The sequence below is a fragment of the Felis catus genome, chromosome B4 (genome assembly GCF_018350175.1).
Source record: "Felis catus isolate Fca126 chromosome B4, F.catus_Fca126_mat1.0, whole genome shotgun sequence".
NCBI lineage: Eukaryota > Metazoa > Chordata > Mammalia > Carnivora > Felidae > Felis > Felis catus.
Window position 1 is genome coordinate 74,443,148 of NC_058374.1, and position 23,026 is coordinate 74,466,173.

General features: G+C 44.5%; 2 long non-coding RNA genes across 2 annotated transcripts; both read left to right on the top strand.

The window, feature by feature from the left end:
• The first annotated feature begins 462 nt into the window (after positions 1-462).
• Positions 463-5,169, top strand: LOC109501559. Its single transcript, XR_002159695.2, has 3 exons — positions 463-718; positions 1,146-1,295; positions 4,159-5,169. It is a non-coding gene; the product is annotated as an uncharacterized LOC109501559 (long non-coding RNA).
• Positions 5,170-5,859: 690 nt separating this feature from the next.
• LOC111561357 lies at positions 5,860-11,066 on the top strand. Its single transcript, XR_002743869.2, has 2 exons — positions 5,860-5,978; positions 10,714-11,066. It is a non-coding gene; the product is annotated as an uncharacterized LOC111561357 (long non-coding RNA).
• The last annotated feature ends 11,960 nt before the right edge of the window (positions 11,067-23,026 follow it).

A 23,026-nucleotide genomic window follows, 5' to 3' on the forward strand; every position in this document is an offset into this window, starting at 1 on the left:
ATGCACCAGACACCATAGTAGACGCTTAAAATGCCGTCCTTACCACAACAACAGGAAGGAAGAATTACTCCCTTCTGTAGGGTCACCATAGAATCTACTCAGGACGCTTGAGATGTTGAATGGAGACGCTATGCATAAGTGTGCCAGGACACAAAGCATAAGCCAAGATTGGCCCTGGCAAAGCGGGGCATATGGCACCCTCCTCGTGTTTCAGCTAAAGAAACCCTGACCCGGAGTGCCAAGTGCCTTACCAGGTCCCACAGCTTACGAGGTGACAGGACGCAAAGGCAGGTCTGTGTGACTCCAAAATCCATGCTCTTTCTAGTGCCTTTGTCTTAAGTACCGGGCACAGTGGGAGGAGGTGGGAGGGCAGAGGGTAGAAGCGGAGGGCGTGAGGGTGTGACTGATCTGGTTACATCCACCTGCTTAACCAGGTCAGCCTCACTTCCACAGGCTGCCACCGTCACTGCTTATTCTGCAACTCCCCAAACTCCAGACCACACAGAGCCCATGATGGGACACAGTCAACCTGTGCTCTCTAATGATGGACCTTTCATGTAAGCTTTCTGGGGGGAAAGAAAGAGAAAATAAGAAAAGAGCAAACTGAAAGACGCTTGGGGATAACAAGGGAATCTAAAGAGAGTCACCAGAGAAACCAGACTAATGAACGCAGGAGGCTTCCCAGAGGACCCTGGGTTTTGCTGTCCAGGAACCACAAGTAAGAAAGGGGGGAAATGCATACTTTTAGCAGAAAGCATGATGTATTTTTCAACCTATGAGACGACTTCATAACCCAACCAACGGTTTCAAGGAATTATTCACCACTGCATATGCAGATGAATTTACATAATAAGGCTTCTCCATAGGCAAGTATTTACCATAAGATACGAAAATACATCTGACTTCCACAGGCTATGTTGTCTGAAAGCAGTTGTTTTTTTAAAGAAATGTTTGACTCATGCATTTTCACTAACATGCCTTGATTGCATCTAAAGAAATATGAAATGAAATGACAAGTACTTCAACTGAAAAAAAAAAAAAAAAAAACAAGCAAAAAAGCAGTCACTCCCAAGGGGCATCTTATATGTCAGCTCAGACTATGCAGCTTGTGATTGATGGAAATGTGTTCTTCACCCCATAAACAGATATTCACTTCACTCGACTCCATGGCCCAGCACCTCCATTCCGTGAGAGACATGATTATTTCAGCAATGAAACCTACCAAATGTTAAAAATGACTCACAAGGCAGCGAGCGGCACGGAGATTGGATTGTGAGAGCTTCGGGATGGAAAAGGTCGGTAAAGAAAACACTAGAAAGATTGGGAGAAAGGAGAGCGGCTGCAGAAACCTGCAGGTGGAGTCCGGGTGGGCTCGGGGCTTCGGAAAAGGGACTGGGGAGGAAGTGGTTTTCTGTTTGTCTGCCGGCTGCAGGTTCTGACGGTTAGGCACCTGCTTATCTGTCCCCTTCTCCAGTAAGTCTCTGAGGTCCCTGAAAAGCCAACACTGAGAGTGGAGAGGCAGCTACACAAATACTCCCAGTTTTTAAACAAGCTCAAAACTAAAACCTGATGCTTCTGTTGCCACTACTCCCTAGCTTTTATTTCTCCCTTTTCGTGTGGTTACATCTTCATGTTTTCTTCTTTTGAAAGGTATCCGAGCCTCTCTCGAAACTGCTCTGATGAGCTCTGTTTGATGCATTTCTCTTCTCCCTCTGTGCTCAGGGAGGTAGAGCACCAGGCAAGGCTGGCTCGCCATTCGCTAATGCTGTGACCCAGATTGCGTCTGTTTGGTTTAATAAACAGGGAGAGTTTTAGCCTCGGGGTGGTGATACATCTAAGGCTGCATTGAACCCCCAGTTTGTTTATGAGGGATGTTTTTGCCTGCGGTAAAATGTAGGCATCAGCTTTTGATTTCTTTGGAGTTTATTGAATGGACCAAGATTCAGGAAAATTTTTTAGACTCTTCAAAAATATTCACAAAGGTGTTATCTCTGTCTCTTAACATACTTAGCAAGAGGTGTAAATTGCTTCCCCTTTTAAACTTGCCAATTTCTGTCCCCTTCTGATTACTAACTGGAAGGAAAAGATAGTGCCCAGCAGCACTTAGTGCAGAGAGAGCACTCAGCAAGCCTTCCTGATTTAGCCTGATAATGTTGCAGCATATTCATGCACCTGCAATAGTAACTAAGTATTATTTATTGAGCACTTACAACGTACCACGCTCAGAGCTGAGCACTTCACATTCATTAACTCATTTAAACTTCATAAGTACACTATGAGATAGGTATCACTATCTATGATGGATAGCCAAGAACACACATCTATTAAGTAGAATGAAAACTTGCATCTGCCCTACTCCACACAGACCAGAGTTATTCTAGGAGTGCATAAGACTATAGATTCTAGATCACTTTAACTATTGGAATGATGGGGTTCCAGACATGCTACCCTAAAATGTGGCACCTTGGCATATCCAACATTTTAAGCTGAAGGAGTTTGAGCAGGAAGGCCACCATGATCTTCCTTCCATCCTTCTGGAAACAGGTCATAAAACCCTCTTGTGGGAGGTGCCCTCCCCTGTCACTGGAGGCAAGGAGCACCCTTATCTCTGAAGAAGGGACCTGGAGAGAAATCCTAACAAGCAAGCCTCCCTAGGTTTTCCCAGCTTCCTACACTTACCTCCTACACCTCACTCTAACATAGTCCTCCATGGCTGTTCACTCTTCATCACATCTAATGTAAAAATACTCAGATCTAGCCGATTCTTTGGGCCTTCCTCTCCTTACGAAGTCTCCCATGTCACGTGAGAGTTATCTTCAATAAATTTGTATGATTTTCCCCTTGTCAGTTCAAGTTTTGGACCCAGCCAGGGACCCTAAGAAGGCAGAGAAAAACCTCCCCCCTGCTGCAGGGATCAGCACAGCACCGTGAAGCAAAGCACTCTCTATCTTTCAGACAAAGAAACTGAAGCTCCAAGAGTTTAAATGACTTGCCCTAAGTAAGGGGGCCAGACATAAGGGGAGAAAAACACGGGATACCTAGTTCAATTTATTCCAGGTAATAACAAATAATCTTTTAGTATAAGTATGTCCCCAACATTATTCATTATCTGAAATTCATTTTTAAATATTGTTTTAATGTGTATTTATTTTTGAGAGAGAGACAGAGACAGAGACAGAATGTGAGCAGGGGAAGAGCAGAGAGAGAGGGAGACACAGAATCCAAAGCAGCTCCAGGCTCTGAGCTGAGAGCAGAGCCCGACATGGGGCTCGAACCCACAAGCCATGAGATCATGACCTGAGCCGAAGTCAGACGCTTAACTGACTGAGCCACTCAGGTGCCCCTGAAATTCACATTTAATGGAGTGTCATGTATTTTTGTGGCAAACTTAGCCTACAGATGTGGTACTGATGTGAGGCAGTGTTGGACCGTAAGAACCCCTAAGCCCAGGGCTCTTTCCATCACCCTGAGGAAAAGGGCCTAAAATCCCTACCAGATTTGCAAATCATCCTAGCAAACTGCCTCTATCAGCTACTCAAACAGCCATGTAAACTACTATCTGTCACAATAGCTAAATTGACCTTGTATTAGGTATGAACCTCAACCTATATACCCTGGTGTCAAAAATTATAACTTTATTTTTTATAACTCAACTTAGTTTCTATTTTATTTATTTTTTATTTTGTTTAATGTTTATTTATTTTGGGGAGAGAGAGACAGAGCGTGAGCAGGGGAGGGGCAGAGAGAGTGAGACACAGACTCTGAAGCAGGCCCCAGGCTCTGAGCCGTCAGCACAGAATCTGACCGGGGCTCAAACCCACGAACCATGAGATCCTGACCTGAGCTGAATTCGGACGCTCAACTGGCTAAGCCACCCAGGAGCCCCACTTGATTTCTGTTTTAAATCCTCCTTCTCCTGGGAAAGTGGAAGCACTCCTTCTTGATGCTTTCCCTGGGGTGTGCCGCTGTGAGATAATAGAAAATAGAAAATATTGGCCTCTGCCCCTGTTCTTGGCACCGAGCTCCTAAAACCCTCGTGGATACATGAGTGATAAAAGCACTTTTGTTCTAATCGTTGGTCTTTGACCCCAGTTCCTAACACAGATGTCCTAAATTCCATGAAATTTTCTGAGTAATAGTATCTTTTGTTCTAAACAGGCGACTTTTGGTGGACTCCTCGATGGCTCCTGGATGGGTCCAGTCCCCAGAAAGACCAAGCCATGATGAGAAGCTCGGAATTTTCAGCCCTCTCCCACCACCACCGCCCCCCCCCCATTTTCCAGAAAGGGGAGAGGGGCTGGATACGCAGTTAATAATTGATCGTGCCTACGCCCCAAGGTATGGAGTTAGGAGAGCTTCTAGGTGGGTGAACACATCCACGTCACATACTAGGAGGGTGACACAGCCCAATCCACAGGAACAGAAGTTTCTGCGCTCAGGATTCTCCCAGACCTCACCCTAGGTGCCTCTTCAACTGGCTGTTCATCTGTGTCCTTCAGCACATCCATTATTATATAGTAAACAGGTAAACATAAGTAAGTGTTTTCTGGAGTGCTGTGAGCTGTTCTAGGAAACAATCAAATCCAAGGCGGAGGACGTCATGGGAACCTCTGATGTGTAGCCAAGTCAGACAGAAGATGTGGGTCACCCGGAGACCTACTACGTGCAGTGCCGTCTGAAGTAGGGGCAGTCTCAGGCAACTGAGCCCTCAGCCCGTGAGATAGGGTGCTACCTGGAGGTAGATGGTGTCGGAGAATTGCTTGGTGCAGAAACCTGGCCGCACCTGGTGTCAGAAGTACTGTGAGTGTGACAGTCGCGTGAGAGAGGAGGAGACACGCGGGAGGACAAATGCAGGCTTCCTGCTCGGCCACAGCTCTGGAATCTCACAGTGCCAGGCTGCCGCGGGACAGGGTTTCCTCTGGTGACCAAGTTGTCCGCTCGCAACGGGGTGCTGCCTACAAGACCCTTCGAGTCCCGTGGCCCTGGTGCTGCAGTGACATGGGGCGCAGGCCTTTGGGACCAACTAATTGCCTAAATGTGGAAGAGTCAGAAGTGAATTCCAGGAGAAAAAACACACATATATCCATTAGCATCTTACGATATTCTCCCGCCTTACATTACAACATAATGTCCGAGCTATGCTTTTGCAAATAAACTATTTACACGTTATGAATTCCTCACTCGATACACTGCTGTCTACAACTCTGTCATTAAAATTAATATAATCGGCTTAACACATTGCAGCCAGACCGATTTCCTGAAGGCGGATTCATCAGATTAGTTCAGAGCTCAGATCCCTCCAAAGACTCCCCTTTGTCTCTGGAACGTAGTAGTCCAGGCTCCTGGGTTTGGCTCCAGAGAACGTTCACAACCTATTCCCTTCTGTTTCCATCTCTGGCTTCCACAACCTGACACGGCCAGTCACATCTGATGGGCCTGTGCCCATCAGAGCACCACCCCCTGAAGTGTTGCCCTGCCCCCCTGCTGCCTCTTCACACCTGTCAAGCATAACTCTTGGGTTCATACCCTGAAAGGGCGGACATACGCCGGCCGACTCCATCTTGTTCTGTGTCCTCCACCTTGAGTGACTATGTCCCTGACATGCCCTCTTTCCGGGAAAATGGCAGAAACCTCAGACCACGCCTCCTCCCCTTGAGTAACCTCCCGCTCACCCATTCAAACTTCCTGATCAAAACACACCGGGAGACCTGCGGACCAGGACTCCAACCCTTCCCCAGCCAATCGGCTGAGGCCACGACCCTTCCCCAGCCAATCGGCTGAGGCCACGACCCTTCCCCAGCCAATCAGCTGAGGCCACAGCCATTACCTCACCAACTGCCCCTAGACCCCTATAAAACCTTTGTGCTTTTGAAACTCGCTCTCTGGGGCGCCTGGGTGGCTCAGTCGGTTAAGCGTCCGACTTCAGCTCAGGTCAACTCGCTCTCTCTCCCCGGCATATCACCACTGCGTCAGTGCAGGTAGGAGATTGAGCTCGAGCTAGCTCGAACAAAGGTTCTTTTTGCTTTTGCATCGGACTCGGCTCCCTGGTGGTCTTTGGGGATCACGAATTCTGGGCATAACAACCCCACTACCCACAATGACGCCAGCCTGTGCCGACTCATTGTGGCCCACATCAACCAGCTCTCCCTTCAGCCACCTCACTTGGTGTCCCCTTTAAAACCTCTGAGAAGGTCACCTTGGCGGAAGGGGGCCAAGGATCACATGTGCGGGCACACAGAGTTGTCAACTAACACATCCAAGTTTCCTTGCTTTGCACTGGAACTGCACCACCTCAAGATAGTAAGGTGATGTCATAAATGTGAATGGCTGACCAAGTCCTGGATCAAGAAAAAGTGAGACCATATGTTTTCACTCATATGTGGATCCTGAGAAACTTAACAGAAGACCAGGGGGGAGGGAAAGGGGCGGGGGAAGTTACAGAGAGGGAAGGAGGCAAACCATAAGAGACTCTTAAATACTGAGAACAAACTGAGAGTTGATGGGGGATGGGAGGGAGGGGAAAGTGGGTGATGGGCATGGAGGAGGGCACCTGTTGGGATGACCACTGGGTGTTGTATGGAAACCAATTTGACAATAAATTATATAAAAAATAACAAAAATTAAAAAGACTATCTTTTCTTCATTGCAAAAAACAAAAAAAGAAAAGAAAAAGAAAAAGTGAGAAAGCAAGGTTTGGTAGAAAAGGCTAGGAAAAGAAGAGATTCACTGAGATATAACAGGCACTGGGAAGACCGTCCCACCCGTCCAACACACCCTTCATCTCACAGTTGAGGAAATACCTTCTGCCAGCCCCTGCCCCCCAGAGACAAGGTTCTTCCTGCCCCATGAAAGGTGGAAAACCCACCTGCTGAGCAGCTTACCAAAACTCATGGGCATAATTGGTGACAATCCGGAAACGTACTAAATGTGTGAATGGAGGACCCCAAAACAGACACTCTGGGAAAGGCATTGAGGAAGAGAGAGAGTCTGCCCAACTCTGGAAGGAAGTTTGTCCTTCCAGGCCTTCACTCTTCAGATCTCCCAGCGGAGCACCGTTTATCAGTGACTTCCTCTACAAAGCTGTAAGTGGGTAGTTCTTGAACGAACACTTTTAGTTATTGTTTCCTCCTTTGGATACGTCAAGAACAAAACTGCTTTTTCTAAGCAGAGGTTTCACCTGAAATGCACCATCTTCCCAGGTGGCTGGAGAAAGACCCATCTTTGGACGAGAACCCAAAACTCAGTGGGAAGTCCCTACTGGACAGGCAGCATTAGCATTTTCCCTTGGCCTTGAACTTGAAGAACTGAAAGTGGCAAGGAGGCTAGGTAGTTACATCTGGGAAAGTAGATTGTGGCATCAGAGAAGAAGGCAGGTGCCCTCTGCATGGAGGCAGTCGGCTGCTGGGACTAGGGGACTCCAGAAGGGACAGCAGGCTACCCAGCAGGGACAGCAGGGACTCTAGAGTGCTGCAGGCTACCCAGATGTCACGACCCCCGGATTGTGCAAGCTGAACTTTGCCTCCAATATCTGCTTCATTTGTGTTCTGTGTTTGCTCTTAGAATTTGGTAAAGTCAGGGGCGCCTGGGTGGCTCAGTCCGTTAAGCGGCCGACTTCGGCTCAGGTCATGATCTTGCGGTCCATGAGTTCAAGCCCCGCGTCGGGTTCTGCGCTGACAGCTCAGAGCCTGGAGTCTGTTTCAGATTCTATGTCTCCCTCTCTCTGACCCTCCCCCATTCATGCTCTGTCTCTGTCTCAAAAATAAATAAACGCTAAAAAAAAAAAAAAAAAAAAGAATTTGGTAAAGTCCTCTTGAAAATGTCAGTATGCCCGAGATCTGCTGAGGGGAACCGAAGAAAGAAGTTTCTATCTGTTTGTGGACCTGAATTTTCAAGCGTAATCGCCCAACCCTGGGAGCCAGGCCCGGGGTGGCCGTGGCCATCTAGGACAAGTACTCCAAGGGAAAACCAAGTCACAGGCCTTTGGTCCTGCCACACACCCCCATCTGGCAGGTCCCTTCAGCCCTGTGAGGGAGACCTCCGCACACCTGGCCTACAGGAGCATCGCCCAGCCCCTAGCTCTACCCACAGGGGTTACTGAAAATAGCAACAGAGCTCAGCACTGTTAACAGCTGGCCTTTGGCAAGATTCTCAATCCAGTATGTAAATCTTTCAACACCCATTTCTTCCCCCTTACCCCTACAGATCTCTCGCTTGCTATTTATTACATGTCACTCTTTGTTGAGAGTCTATCTACTCATGCAAAAAAGAAAAAAAAAAAAAAAGAGCCAGACGAGCATGAAAGGCAGAACTTCAGGGCTGTTCGTGGGACTCTGGCTTCAGAGCCTGTTGGGGACAGGGCCTGGAATTACTGGTGGACCAGGGCTTAGTTTCAAGACACCACTGGTGTCACCAGCTGAACAATAAATATCCCCGTGGCAAGAAAATGAGAAACACTAACCCTCAGACATGCAGAGCCTGGGGGAGACCAGACCACAGCAGGAGCCCGAGAGCCTCCTTTTCTGGAGGAGTCTTCACTACTATTCCAAAAATAGGAGCCAGAAGCCAGAGGGCTCCCTAGCGGAGTGGAGATTTAATTTAGATAGCACATGCAGAAGGAAGCATGAAATCGGAATTGACGGTAGATAAAGGGCTAGTATGTTTCTTCCTATACGTGACCCAGACTCTAAATGAGAGAAGGTGATCTCAGCCACATCAGATTTTTAAAGCCACTCACTGGCATCGCTAACCACCGTGAGCTTGCTGCTAGAGGGCTGCTGCCTCCCCTCTAAGAAGGAACAGGATTCCCGAGCTGCGGGGAAGTTAGACAAGAGGCTACTGGGGGCAAGGTAAACCCGAGTAAGGTCGTTCTGTTACCATGATGCCCGTGAGGACCGTCATCACGGATGCTTCTCCTTCCAATTGGTCTGCTGATTTGGGTCAGGGGCATAATCGGCCGGATAGAGCTCCCCTGTCTGAAACGGGTCCCACACTAGACGTCATTGAGGCAGCCTGCCCTCCACCTCCGCCTCAGCCCGCACGTTTTATTACCTTCTCATTAGATTCACTCCCGGTAATAATAAAATACAACACTTGTCGTCACTAAGTTGCAAACCCAATGCCGAGCACTTCAGATGACCCCCAAGATGAGGCGGGAAGAGAGTTCCAGGCAAGGGCCTCAGGCATGTCTGAGCAACAGAAAGGAGGCTCAAGCGGCTGGAGTGAAACGAACAAGGAGATCCTACCCGATGCTGAAGGTGAGAGTTTATCGTCAGTGTAAGGAGCCAACAACATCTCCTTGGCCACGTAGTCTACAGCACTGATGTGTTTCAAGGTACATGTCACTGGAACTGAATAAAATGCTCGCTCCTTGAAGTAGTGAAAAGGGGAACGGGACCTAGCTTCCCGTTCTTAGGAAGACGTCACAACACGGTGTATCCAGAAGTGGACTGATGGCTGACACTGACGCAAGGTGCAGAGTCCTCTACCTCCCAGCCCCGCTGCATGCTGAGAGAGCCCAGCTGGGTGGGGCGGGCTAGACTCCCCAGAGGCACTGCAGCATCACAGCTCACTCGCGTGTATACAAGAAGGGGGAGATGGGCATGCACCCTGGAGGTGTGTGTGTGCGGGCACATGTGTGTGCATGTGTGCGCGCGCATGTGCGTGTGGCGCCCCTACCCACAAGCTGCACAATGGCTTCTTCGTGTGGCGGCGCGGCACAATCTCCTTTAATCTCCGGACGACGAACGTGCGTAACACCCCCAGGAGGCCATTTCCCTGTGGACTAGAGTCCTCGTCTCCAGGTGACAGATCCTGAAGAGTCCTGCTTCATGCTTTCAAGGGATGAGCAAGTTCAAGGGAACTTGGCAGAGAATCACACCGGCCTTCCCAAGGACGAGGGACAACGGGTTTAAGCCCGCCTGTACCTAACACTGTTTGCCTGATTCACACGTTGCCTTCCTTCACACTGTTCTTCTCATCTGTGATATGACATCTGATGGAAAAGGTTTTCTGATTATCTCCAAGCCGCAGATTCACTGTAGGAAGCAAGCACGCGGGCCGCTTTCAAGAGTTATCTGGTACAGTTTTATTTTGCCAAGAATTTTATCGGCTTATCCAGATAACGGCTCTGTCCCTCCAACTTCTCTAGACAGGTGGCACATCAGTGAGGTCAAAGAGACAACTCCTGGACTGGAGAGACAGTGCTATCCTTCCTCAGGGTCAGCCCAAAGTGTGACTGTGAACTGAGTGACCTTTGGCCTCCCGCTCTATGTCTTGGCCATTTTTTTTCCCACCATGCTCACTGTCACCAGCCCCCCCCCCCCCCGCCCCGTGTGACCACACGCTACCTACTATAGAAGGCAGGTGCCGAGTGGCAATCCAGCTTTGGAAACAGACCTGGTTTTGAATTCCAGTTTTGTTACTGTTAGAAGTATGACCTCAGTTGAGCTACTCAACTTCCACGTGCCCCAGTGACCCAATCTGTAAAATTAGAACAGCGTTGAGGAACTTAAAATGCCAAAAGCACCAGAGCACCCAGCTCTGTGTATTTCTGGCATCTATTTGGCATATTCTCCTTCTCGTCTTCCCTCTACAACCAAGTGCCCATTCCCTCGCTTCCCGAAGGACACTGGCTAGCACGGAAGGAAGAGGCTCACGGTTCACTCTCAGGACGATGTTAATGTTCATAACGGTTTTCTGTATTTCTCTTCCCAGTGATATTTGCGTTCCGCCCAGCAAGACTGAATCCGCAGCCAAGAGTTCCTAGTTCGGGGATTTCATGCTATGTGGTCATATCAGCAGAGGGTAAGAAAGCCTTCCCTAACTACGGTCCACCACACCATGCCAAGCCTGTGGAAGAAGCAAGCGAGGGCGTTTGTGAATTTACCATGATCCTATCCCCGCTTCCACGTGGTGCAACGACAGTTCATTCAAACAGAAGAGGCTGATTGAGGGAAAACCACAGACAACTTTGGAAGCAAAATCTTAGACAAAGCAAACGTTCATTGACTCTTGGAGACGGATCAAATATTTATTAACTCAGAAAAGAATTAAAGTCTATTCATGCAGTTCTTGGGCCAGATTCACTTTAATGCTGACTTTAAGAAGCGTTGTGAAAGTCCAGCCTGCTCTCACACAGCTCACTGGCCCCTCTGCTTTCACATCTCCTCTCCTCTTCTGTCTGGAGAGCTCTTATCACCCCTTCTGCACCTGGCAAAATCCTATTCATCTTTGAAGGCCTAGCTCAAATGGCGTGTTCTCTGTCAAGCGTTTCAAAATCTTCATCCAACCGTCCAGCAAAATTAGTCACACAATTTCTTTATCTCTTAGTGTTTTGTTCCTACCTTGAGAATAAGGTTTACCACAGTTTATTCACACATCGCATTGTAGTATTGTTAGTGCTTTCTGCTCTGTCTCCCGCACCAGACTGTGAGAAATTAGAGGGTAAGAGCCCTGCTTTGTTCATGTTTGTGTTCCTGGAGCCACGTATGTGTCTCGCATATAGTGGGCCCTCGGTAAATGACGGTAGAACTGAATTCACTAAGGTTGGGAAAAGTGCTGAGTCTCCTCAAGCCTCAGTTTCCAGCTTTATAAAAGATGACCAAGATATCTACAACAAAAGGCCAGTGGTCAGATTCTATGTGTCCAATATGAAAAATTATCTTATACCCAACATAGACCTCTGTACATAACTAGCTCGCTAGGAGTTGATTGAATTCATCCAATTAGTAAAAATTATTTAGAGACTGTGTCTCCAGTGCATCTCAGAAAACAAGATAGGCAATAACCCTGATCTCATGGAGTTTATATCTCATAGGGAGAAGAGAACTGATGGCTAGTAAACAAATATACCAGAAAACATTAGGGATAGATAGATAGGGAAATTAAATAGGGCGTTGATATAGAAAGTTACTTAGGTAAGAGAGGCGGTAAGGAAAGCTTCTCCCAGAAGATGATGTTTTAGACAGAATCCACATACGCAAAAGAACCCTGTGAAGATCTGGGAAAAGAGCATTCTGGGCTCTGTAATAGCCCTGAGGCAAAGGCCCTGAGGCAAGTCCTAGAGAGAAGTACCGGGCAGGAAAAATGAGGTAAGTAAGATGGGATCATTTTGACTTAAAGGAATAGAAGAGATACAGATAGAGAGGTAGGCAAGGGGTAGATCAGTTGGAGACTTAACAAGGTAGGATAAGGAGTTCGCATGCTATTCAAAATGCAATAAAAAACCATTTAGAGGTACTGAATCAGGGTAGTGACATGAAGTGGTTTATACTTTTTAAAGTTTACTGTAATAATTGTAAGAGAATAGGTTTAGGGGCAAGAATGGAAGCAGGGAAACCAGACTACTACTATCCGTAGTGGTCTAGGAAGGAGATCCTGACTTGACCTTGGCTAATGGAAGTGAACATGGAGAGAAGAGGATCGGAATATGTTTCAGAGATACAGCCAAGAGGACTTACCAATGGAAAATGAGGGAAAGTGAGGAACCAAACATGATTCAGAGATTCTGACTTAAGCTTCTGGAGGAGATTAAGTCTAAAAGTACAAAAAATATTTTAAAACTATTAGTAATAGGTGTACCTTTCCCTAGTTCTCCTGCTAAATACAAATAAAATCCCTGGACATTACTTATAAATCAAATATACGAAGATTGAAAAGTAGAATGAGACAGATCAACTAGGGACTTTGGGACCCAAAGAAAACAGTAGTGAATACCCTGAATTTTCTTTTTGCCTCACACATCCCAAACATGTTGCTGAAAAGATCAGCAATCCAGAAACACCAATGGGCACGGATCAAAATAAGGCCCCCAAAAGTTTGCCAAGGACCAGGAAAGGAGCAGCCGAACAAAGCACTGACTTTTAGATAACAGAGCTCTGCTCCAGACAAACACCACAGAAAAATCTGTGGCTCCACTCTCATCCATACCAGAAAAAGCCAAGTAGGGAGCCTAGGCTCACACCCTCACCAGACTCTAATGAGGAGCTCCAACACCCAAGAGGGCTAGTAGGAGAGAAGGACAAGTAGGGGGCCAGGAATTTTATCCCCACTGGCCAGTAACAAGCATGCCAACCCCTCGTGGTATCAAATGGAGACCACTGGGCAACTGGACTTCAACCCCCACCCAGCAATAAGGAGGTGCCCACTCCCCTTTCCAGATGGGATGGTGTCAGAGGAGGCCTAATGGAGTATCAGGACTTTGACCACCACTCAGCAATCAGGAGACTGCCCCATCACAGTGTCAGTGGAGACCACATGAGGAAATGACACTGCCATATCCACCCATCAGTATGAAGAATCCCCATCCTCATACAGAGGCTGAATGGGGAACCCAGAATTCTACTTCCACCTGATAGTAACAGGGTGGTGGTGCCCCCACCCATATCTCTGCCAGAGAAGTGTCAAATTAAATCAGTTTAAAAAAGAAGGTTTAAGTAAGATCCAGATTCTCATACATGATATGAATATGCCCAGGTTTCAATTAAAAATCACTGGTTAAACATGGGGCGCCTGGGTGGCGCAGTCGGTTAGGCGTCCGACTTCAACCAGGTCACGATTTCGCGGTCCGGGAGTTCGAGCCCCGCGTCAGGCTCTGGGCTGATGGCTCAGAGCCTGGAGCCTGTTTCCGATTCTGTGTCTCCCTCTCTCTCTGCCCCTCCCCCGTTCATGCTCTGTCTCTCTCTGTCCCAAAAATAAATAAACGTTGAAAAAAAAAATTTTTTTTTAAAAATCACTGGTTATACAAAGAAATAGGAAGTGTTCAAACTGAAAAGGACAACAAACTTCAACAAACAATTACAAACATGTTTAAAACAAATAAAAAATGGGAAACAGAAGATGTAAAGAACCAAGTGGAAATTTGAGAACTGAAAAATACAATGACTGGAATAAAAATCTCAGTGGACAGGCTCAACAGCAGGAGGAAACATAGGAGAGAAACAATGAACTGAAAGATAGAACATTAGAAATTACAGAATAAATGAATTAATAGATTAGAAATATTGAAAGCAGCAGAGAATAATGACAACTTAACTATAGGAAAATTACAATGACATTGGATTTCTCATCATGAACCACAGAGACCAAAAAGAACAGGCACAGTACTTTTCAGTGCTGAAAGAAGAGAACTATCAACCAAGAAGCTAATAGGTTCACCAGATTCCAGTGAAGACATCTTTCAAGAATGATGTGGATATCAAAAAATTCTCACATGAAGGAAAACTAAGGTCTTATCAGGAGACCTGTCCAAAAAGATTGATTAAAGAAAATTCTCTAAACAGAAAGAAAACAATAAAAGAAGAAACCCTGGAATATTAAAAACTAAATAAATACAACAGGCTTTCCTACATTATTTTCTTACATTTTTCCTATATAACATTATTTCCTACAATAGGCTTTCTGAATTATATTTGAGGGTTGAAGCAGGAATTATAACATTGTCTGCTATGGTTCTAAATATATGTAGAGAAAATATACAAGACTGTTATGCTATATATAGAGGAGTATGAAGAGACATAAAGACAGGTAAGATTTCTGTACTTCACTCAAATTGGTAACATGACAATACAAGTAGACTACAATAAGTTATGTGTATATATAATGCAGTACCTAAAGCAACCAATAAAATGCTTTATTAAAACATAAACTTTAAAAATGTACAGAAATAATCAAAACGGAATTTTAGAATATGTTCCAATAACACACAAGAAGGCAAGAAAAAGAGAACAGAAATGAAAAACAATAAGAATAAATGGAAAACAAAAAATAAAATGCCAAACTTATATCCTAATGTATCCATAATTACATTAAATATAAATGATCTAAACAGACAAATTTGAAGATAGGGATCAACAGATTAGATTACAAAACATGACCTAACCAAATTCTGATCACAAGAAACTCACTTCATAATGATATAAGAAATTTGAAAGTAAAAGGACAGAAGAAGGTATATCATGTAAACATTAATCAAAAGAAAGCAATCAAAGGAGTGCCTATATTAAGTAAAGAAGACTTCAGAACAAAGAAAACCACTAGAAACAAGGAATGAGATTACTTAATGACAAAAGGATCAATCCACAAAGAAGACATAGCCATCTGAAATGTGTATGTACCAAACAGGACAGCTGCAAAGTATGTGAAGCAAGAACTAATAGAATTGAAATAAGAAATAGACAAATCCACCATTATAGTTGGAGATTTCAACACTCCTCTCTCAACAGTTGTTGAGGACTAGATAAAAAATCAGCAAGATATGGAAGAACTCAACACCGTCTACCAACAGGTTGGGAATTTATAAAATACTCCACCCAACAACAGCAGAATCCATAGCTTTTTCAAGTGCCCACAAATCATATACTATATCCTGGGCCATAAAACAAACCTTAAGAAATTTAACATAATCGAAATTACTTCAAGGATAATAAGAGAATACTATAAACAACTCTATACATACAAATCTGACAACTGACAAGAAATGAATCAAAACACAAACCACCGTTATCATTCAATATGAAATACTTTAGACTTATAGTATTAAGGAAATTTAATTTGTCATTTAAAAATCCCCCAAAACAAATTTCCAGGCCCAGATTGTTTCACTGGAGAATCTGATCTAATGTTTGAGGAAGAATTAGCACCAATTCTACATAATCCCTTCCTAAAAATAGAAGAGGAGAAAACATTTCTCTATTTGTTTTATAAAACTACTATTACCTTAGTTCCAAAACCAGACAAAGACAGTACAAAGACAGAAACCAATAACCCTCATGAATATGAATGTAAAAAAAAAAAATCCTTAACACAATACTAGCAAATGGAATTCAACATGATACAAAAAGAATTCTATACCATGAATGGGCTTTATTCCAGGGATGCAAGACCAGTTCAATATTCAAAAAATAATCAATGTAATCCACTATATAAAAAGGCTAATGTAAAAAAAACTGAACGATCTTATCAATCAATAGAGAAAAAGCATTCAAAAAAATTTAACACCCCTTGTTGATTTTTTAAAAAACTTACAGAAATACAAATAGAAGATAGAGGGGACTTTCCTCAGCTTAATAGAGTATTTACATTAAAAAAAAAACTGCATCTAGCATTATACTTAATGATGAAAGGCTGAATGCTTCCCCTCTAAAATCAGGATCAAGGCAGAATGTTCCCTCTTACCAGTCTTATACAGCATAATGCTGGAAGATCTGGTCTGTCATTAACCAGTGAAATTTTCACAAAAACTTACCCGAAGATGGATCATAGACCTAAATGTACAACACAAAACTTCTAAAACTGAAATGCAAAGAGAAAAAAGAGTGAAAAAGACAAAATAGAATATTTAAGAAACATGGGACAATTACAAAAGGTGTAAAATACACATAACAGGAATACCAGAAAGACAAGAAAGAAGCAGAAGAAATATTTGAAGCAATGGTGACTAAGAATTTCCCAAATTTAATGAAAGACACCTACCCTACCCTTTCCCTGTTTCAGAGTCTCTCAAGCATTCTGGAATGTATTCCGATTAGTTTGCTAGGGCTGCCGTAACAAAGTACCACAGATAACGTGGCTCAAACAACAGAAATTCATTTTCTCACAATTCCGGAGGCTAGAGGTCCAAGGTCAAGGTGTCAGTAGGGTTGGTTTCTTCCGAAGGACTCTCTCCTTGGCTTGTAGAGAGCTGTTTCTTCCATGTGTCTCCACGTGGTTGTCCTCCTTCCCTCTGTGTGCCTTAATCTTTTCTTTATAAGGACAACAATCACACGGGATTAAAATGACCACATTTTAACTTAGTTGCCTCTTTAAAGACCCTATCTCCAAAGACAGTCACATTGGGAGGTACTGGGGGCTAGGACTTCATCATATTCAGCCACAACACCTTCCATATGCTCCTTCATGCAAATTCTTTCTCTAACACCCTCCGCCTTCATCTTTCCAAAATTTGTTGATATCTCATTTCCTAACCCCCAATTGCTTTTCTTTTTGCTGTTTATGATTTATTCATTTGTAATTATTTACTACTATTTTTGTAAGATCTGAGGAGAGAGAGGAAGAAAACTAAATGTGCTTAAGACACCATCTTTATCCAAAAGTCCCGACCCATCCCCTTAATTACCACCTCTGAAAAGTCTTGCTGAGGTCAGGCCACAGCAATCTCTCCTTCCTCTTAACTCCTAATTCATTTAATACATAACTATCTTCTGTTTTACTATTATTAGCCTGTGACTCCACATCTAAGTTTTAAGCCTCTTAGTGCAATGATAGCTTTTGATATTTCTACTCTACCTGCTGAAAATCCGGCACAGGATTAAGCATGGACTATTTGCTTGATAACAAAACAAAACAAAACAAAACAAAACAAAACAAAACAAAACAAAACCCCAAAAACCCACCACATTTATTTTATGAATTTAAAATATAATCCCAGTCCTATAACTCAGACTCAATGTTGTGTTATTGTTTTAATGTAGTGAACCAATGAACACATTACATCGTGGATTTCACAATGCCCCGCCCTATTATCCATTTCAGTTCATGGGGAAAAAGGAGGTAGAAGATTTCACATCCAAGTCGCAACACAAAAAGCACACTGCCATCTCCTGGATCAAAGTTAATAATGCAGTCCTTTAAAAAATGATAATCATACAGCTCCAGCTAAGAAAAGCAGATCTACAAAAAGTAATTATACGTGCAAATGAGACTCTGCTTTCCTTCTAACAAATGTTAAGGACAATGTCATTAACATCAATATTGATCACAATAGTAATGAAAATCTTAATCCTGAATTCAGGTCATTTACAAGCCAGTCAATTTGGCCTATTAACATGAGCTTCCAAGTTCATTTAAGGACCCTCATTCCCCTAGATGCTTTATTCTTTTTCTGAATCTCTACCAGGTCTGGATTCACAGTTCTCTGGCGGTTAATGATGTTGTGCGTTCAGTTAGTGACAGCTTTGTTCTGCTTTGCTCTACCGAAAGCAATGACAAAATCAAGTGTGGCGCTGCAGCCTGACTTAGAAACATTTCAGACGGCAAAGGCTAAAGTTTGACAGACTATACACTCAGTTTGAACATTCTGACTGACTCTGATGACCCAAATCAGGCTTTCTTGGGTGGAAAAGAAGATGAAAAGGATGAGTAAAAAGGGCTAAGTCAAATCCCAGGTACCCAATGTAAGACACAAGGCTAAAATAAATAAATAAATTAATTAATTAATTAAAGCCAACATTTGGGGAATCACAAGCATTCTCTGCGCATTCTGTATTAACTGGACTTTGTTTTTCTCTTGGGAAGTTTTTCCTATTGCTCTGAGAAAGACAAGTTGCGTTTTGGTCAAGCAGATCTAAGGCTAAGTGCCTACCGACTCATCTTTCTGAGAAGTCCTGAAGATGGGAGTAATCCAGGGCCGGGAGCAGAGGCTACAGACTGAGAGGCCGAGCCTTCAAATGTAAAAGCTACCTTCACAAAATAACCCTCTGCACAGACTGTTAGAGGAGGGCACCTGGGTTTTGCTTTATCTGGCTTGGGCCAGCTGGGAGAGGAGAATTCTGGACTTGAGGAGGGGCACCATGCAAGGAAGCAGTGGACTCCAAGAGCGGGGATGCCTGGTTTCAAGTTCTCTTTCTGGCCTGTAATGTTCTGATGGCATCCTCAAATGTTGGATGAAGTCTTGTTAAGCTTCGCCTTCTAGTATCCCCTGTGTTTGGGAGGCTAACAGAGAGGTCTGTGCCCACGCTTTGGGTTGAGCAGGCTTTGGGAGGTGCAGAAGCCAGAAGTCGTCACAGGGTGGCCATGGCCAGAAAGCCTGCCTCAGCTGTCCATAGAAGCTGCTGACAAGGAGCAGTCAGGAGGGATTTGTGCACATGTAAACACTCCAGGGTGGGTGTTTCTGGGACCCAACAGAAGATGATGTCTTCCAGGGACACAAGTAGGAGGCTCAGGCTATGTCTGGGGAAAATCAAAGAAATGGATGACCCACTAGAGCTGGAGCCCTTGAAGTTCTCCTGGTGAGTTACAGAAATCTATTTGAATCTGGATTCTGCCATGTGAGGGCTTCAGATGGCCTTGCTATTTGGTTTGCAATAGGGCTGAAGGTAGGTGGGAGCCACTTACAGCATCCTACTGAAACTTCCCTCCCACCACCTTGCTCTAGTGTTTGCTGGGGTAACAATAACCAGAGTACCTAACACTGAACTGACCCAGGAGAACACTCACCCTGGAGACCCATGGATACTTACATCAAGGCTGTGAGCCTAGGACCTCAGTGTCTCCAGGCCCCACTCAGGCAAAACTTTGAGCCTGTGGGAGGTAGACAGGGTCCATTTGCCTTCCTGTTCTCCTTCTCCAGTTGCCCTAGCTAGGTCACTCCCTACACTTCTGGATTACTTGGAATCTCACCCTGGCTTTGGCCTCCCAAGTCTGCCTTTGGATTCTTTTAGCATCATCCTCTCCAAGGCCTGAGGGTGGTATGGATTTTATGAGAAAAAATCATCTCTGTTAATGGGCGAATTAGCTCTTTCAAATTATAATGCCCGGGCCAAGGTAAAATTGTTTGTCTCCAAGAGGTCTAGAATAGGTTTTCCAGGCACTGCAGCAAGCCAGTGGGGAGATGTACTTGGCAAGGGGCCCTCTGGCACTTCTCGGTGGCCACCTAATCCAGGCCCAGGGCTGAGGACACGATTGAGTCTATAACTGAGCAGAGTTTCTACCACTGTTAGACTCTAGAGATAATACTGCCCTGGGCCTCAAATTACAGGCTTTTAGGGCTAAAATCAGGTCAGTAGCAACTTCAGCTGGAGAAACAGCCTGGCACATCACTTTATTGCTAGGCAATAAATGGATGAGTCCTTCCCTTTGGTCCTTTTGCCATCCTAATAAGCTAATTTCTGCCCAATGAGCAGTAACCAATCACAGAGAATTCAAGGATGTTTAGCACTCACAAAAGGCTTGGTTCAAAGAGTAGAAAAGAGGATTGAACATGGCATAATCTTCAGGATATCGAACCAATGACCACAAAACTAGGACAACATCTTGTTCCCAACTTGGCTTTTTGCGATGACAAATGCACCAGTTTACCGTAATCCTGGATCTGCCTTGACTTCATAGTTATCATAGTTTTTGCTCTGATGTTATGGAACATGCACATTGAAATTATCCCAGTGAGAAATACCCAAATCACCATATTTTATTACTTAAATGGACTCCATAAAACAAAAATCAAAACAATTTCTTGATGATGGAAAATGGGAAGCAAAGAAAGTAGAAGAGAAACAGATGGCCAGTAGCTAAAACAGACCTGAATATCATATGCAGACCCTTAGCCATTTCCCACCGCACATACACACGCACACACACGCTCCTCTCTCCTCTGTCCCAAAGAAGGACAGACCATTTCTACACACTCATTTCTAACTGCATTTTGTGACCTCTTCAAAGTCCAGTCTATTTTTATTTTAGATCCCGGTCCCAGGTACTAAAGTACTGAAGGGAGGAAGAATACCCCCACGCACACCCTCCTAGTCCCTAGAAAGATCTTGTGACGCTGTAGAAAAAGGGATTCTGCTTGCCGTGGAAAGATGGAGCCTCTGATGTAGCCACAGCTGGGCACTGACTTTGATGTGTGCTTCCTGGCTGGACATTTGCCCAGTGACCTCACAGCCTCCCTGTGTGAACACATCCAGGGACGTCAGATGACTTTGGCCAAGACAGAGTGAATCCAATGGCTCATAACGGGGCTCAAACAAACACTAACAATACCCTTTCCTGTGTGCCAGCTCCCGAAGCCAACCACCCTGATGCCCGGCACAGAGGAGGTCTGCAGGACCTGTTAGTCAACAAGATGAACTGAAGAACTCACGCAGGACCAGACTTAACAAACTCTTGGCCACACTCTGTCCCTTCCCCATATCCTCCTCCCAGGTTTCAATACGGAACAACACCATCAAAGGTTAGACCTTCGCGTTTGCTAAAAGTGCGAGGAGATTTCTACAGACGCTGAAGAGCCAACATCTTGCTGAGAAATTAAAATTCACTCTCATTTGGATTCCTATCAGCATGCTGTCTGTCATGCATGCGCTATTTTCTGAAGATGCAGTGGGTGGCAGTGATACCAAAGAAATGCCAGCTGCCAGCCTGTGTCTCCAGTCACCCTACTTCTGTGTTATTGGGGAGAGAGCTTGGCAGTGACTAAAGTGTGGAAGGAAGAGTATGAGTGTCTTAAGTCAGACTAACCTCTGTTCAACTCCCAGCTTCCCAGAACAACTTCTTTCTCAGCCTGTTCCTAGGACGGAGATAGTATGTGCAAAGCCCCGGGTACAGTGCTACCGCACACACAACAGAATGCATATAAATGGCAGGTAACATTATCACTAAGCCTTTTGAATTGTTACGACCAATAAGAGAGTTCCACATGAGAAACAAAATTCCTATTCCCTCTCCGCATTCATTTAAAATTCAAAGAACATTGGGGGAGGGGTGAAGTTCTCTGAAAACAATCCTGCGGAACAGAATTAAAATAAGCCTCATTGATGATGAAAGGTCTTTAATGTTCTGGCAAGTGCTTTGAGCCAATTAAAAGGCTATTCGCCTGGAGGCTTCATCTTATTCCATAGCGCTTCATTCATTCATTCAGTTATTCAGCAAATATTAACTTCATTTTATGTGCCAAGTAAGGTGCTTTGGAAACCATCCCTTGAAAGAAATCACATTGCATGTCTATAATCCCACTGATATGCAGACTAACTCTAGTTCCCACTGAGCCACCACTCAATGGTTTGTGGTGCTATGAGTTGAGTCATAAGACCATTACTGGATTCCATGAGTGGGGACCTGATTGAAGTTTCTAGAACCACCACAGAGTTTTGAGTTATGTCGCAATTCACACGACTTTGGGCAAGCAATTTAACCTAACAGCTGCCCTATATATCTCACTGGATAGTTTCAAGGGTCACAAAGGAGCAACTGAATGCCATGCAGCACCAGAGCACGTATGATACAAACTCTACCTTCAGGGCGCCTGGGTGGCTCAGTTAAGCGTCCGACTTCAGCTCATCATGATCTCACAGGGCATGAGTTCGAGCCCCACTATGTTGACAGCGCAGAGCCTGGAGCCAGCTTTGGATTCTGTGTCTCCCTCTCTCTGCCTCTCCCTTGCTCGCACTCTAACATACATTAAAAAAACAAATAAATAAAATAAATAAATAACCCACTTTCTACTATGGCCCTGATTCTTTGAGACAGAGTTCCAGATGTATTCTGAATGGTACAGCAAATTCCATTCTGGTACCTGATCAATAGAATGACTGAGTCATCTACCCTTGTGTGTTTCCACTACTCTGGCTATAGAATGGCTGCTTTAAAAATTCTCCTTTTGTAAGATCAAATTAATTTACAATCGCTTCCGCCTGGTGTTGGTGGACAGGACTCAGCAACAACTGTCTTGAGCTTTACTCACCTTTCAATCAGTGAAGTGCTAATCGAGTGCCTACTCTGCTCTGCTCTATGCAAGTCAGTCTCCATGCTGAGGGAGGAAGCAAGCTTGTGTGGTGAGAGACTCATTACTAAAAGAGAGGCAGACCAGGTCAGAAAAGCATTTGACAGATTTCAGTAACTTACTAGCAGCTGAGAATCTTCTATTATTGATGACATCTTTACATATTTTTCAATATTTCTTCCTGTCTCTACCCAATCTCTATTAATCTCATTTTATCCTGTTCTTTGGTCCCACATCTCCCAAAGGATGCCCTAGTTTTATGAAACTACTGTGCTCCCGACTCTCAGCCTCAGCGTCATCTTCAATGTGTTCATTGGCTTTGGTGATTTTAAATGTCAGTCGGCAAGGCAAGCAGTAAAGTAGTTTGAAACAGAACCCAGACAGGACTTCCTCATTTATGCTATTCCCTGAAGAGATGATAAACCAAAAGAAGGATCCTAATGAGGCCTAAATTTGTAGTTCCATCCGCGCAGATTGTATGACTGTTTCCTTTGATTTTTTTTCTCTGACCCCTCTGGCTGGTATTTGAAAAGTGTG